Genomic DNA, 2,142 nt, shown 5'->3' with positions numbered 1-2,142 from the left:
TCACAAAATAGGAAAATTGTTCTAATGCTGTTGGCAAAGATTATGGACCAGTTCAACACCATAAGAAACTTTATCTTATGGTATTTTACTCTAGAGTTACCAAATTCACAAAATAGGAAAATTGTTCTAATGCTGTTGGCAAAGATTATGGACCAGTTCAACACCATAAGATACTTCTATCTTATGATGTTTTACTCTCAACCTACTTAATTCATAGACACCAGATGTCTTCATAAGTAAATATTAAAAACTACAAGCTATATAACGCCAACTAATATCACGCCGATTTCCAATTTATTTTCAACAATTTTTGCCAATATTTTGACGAATAACAGCAACATATTAACTTTAATGTATTCATTTAAGAAAGATGTTTAGTTGTTTTCTGAATTTTACAGTTTTATACTGAAGAGTAGCCCGTGATTCTACGAAACCGGTAAATAAAGAAGGGTTTGATAAACAAAGAACAGTTAAAAAGAAAAAGAAATGATTAGAGTTTCCTTATTTCTATTCGTCTTGAAATAAAACTACCCTAAACTACAGCTTACATAAACACAGACATATATATATAGAATACTTACAAGACACTTTCCAACAGTACCAGATATACAGTTTACACAAACACAGACATATATATATATAGAATACTTACAAGACACCATCCAACAGTACCAGATATACACTTGTAAGTATTCTATATATATATATATGTCTGTGTTTATGTAAAGACACCATCCAACAGTACCAGATATACAGCTTACATAAACACAGACATATATATATAGAATACTTACAAGACACCATCCAACAGTACCAGATATATATAATAAATTCCTATCGTCTAATATCTCTTACTGAAGATACATGTAGAAACATTCGCAAGAACAATTTGCACAATCTGTCAGAAAACATATCCAAAATTAGACAGTACAGAAAACTCATGTGGTGCACTTTTGTATCCCAAACTTTGATGTCAAAATCTGCTTGCGTCCTATACACCGAAGGTATGAATAATATATATGTATATATACGATATACACAAGCCATGTGTAAATATATTTAAATAGGCATGCATAGTTTAGTTCAATTGAATGTGTTATTTATAACAATAGTAGTTTTTTTTTCTTTTAAAAACATAACTATGTATAATGCTCCCTAAATAATAAAAAATAAATTATAGTAAAGGATGAGAGTGAAAAAGCTTGTAAATACACGACGATGCCTGTTTAATGTGGAGCAGAATAAGGCCGTTTCAGGCCTAACTTTAACAAATAAAAAATCGTTTTTGAGTGCTTGCCTTGGATTCAAATGTGCAATGCGCTTGACCAATCAGACCGCTTATCGGTAATCGTCTAATCGGTATTTCAATTTTCATTTGATACTCGGGAGTCTGGCACGTGCTTACTGTCAAGTTGGATGCGTCACCTAAAATCGAAGTACCGTATCTTAGGCCTCGAGAGCAAAATAGTTGTTTCTTCATTTTTCGTTCTATTTTTTTACCCCTTACGATGTCTAATGAAAAGAGACTGTCATACACAGATAAATTTAAATTAAATGTGATTAATTAAGCAAAAGAGCATGGAAACAGAGCTGCCAAAAGATATTTTGGTCCTCCACCAACAGAAAAAAATGAATCGTTGCCGGCGCCAACAAGAAGAAGAAGAATCGAAAATGATTAAAAGTGATAAACGCAGTTTCCTAGGAAAAAAAAACAAAATGGCAAGATCTCGAAAGTAAACTGTACGAATGGGTTGTGGATCAGAGAAGACAAGGACTATTCGTTTCTACAAATATGATAATTTTTAAAGCAAAGAGGATTGCATGTGATAATAGTTTAGAAGATTTTACTGGTCATACATCGTGGTGTTATCGGTTCATGAAACGCAAAGGCCTAGGTCTGCATGTGGGTGAAGCATTCGTGTGAAAAAGTAAGAAGTGATATAGTGATTAAGTCATTTAAGAAATGTGGTATCAATCAGTAACGCAATGGATGGGACCGAGGATGGCTTCTCTTTGACCATAATATTGGATCTAATGATTCCTTTCCAAACGACAGTGAAAGCAATGAAGATTTTGTAGGTTTTGAACCGAAATAAATAACAGTAAACCTTTTTTTATTTAAGGTATTTTCTTATTTTGATG

This window comes from Limulus polyphemus, unplaced genomic scaffold (assembly GCF_000517525.1).
Source record: "Limulus polyphemus unplaced genomic scaffold, Limulus_polyphemus-2.1.2 Scaffold7088, whole genome shotgun sequence".
Classification (NCBI taxonomy): Eukaryota; Metazoa; Arthropoda; class Merostomata; order Xiphosura; family Limulidae; genus Limulus; species Limulus polyphemus.
Note: the sequence above shows the minus strand (reverse complement) of the source record.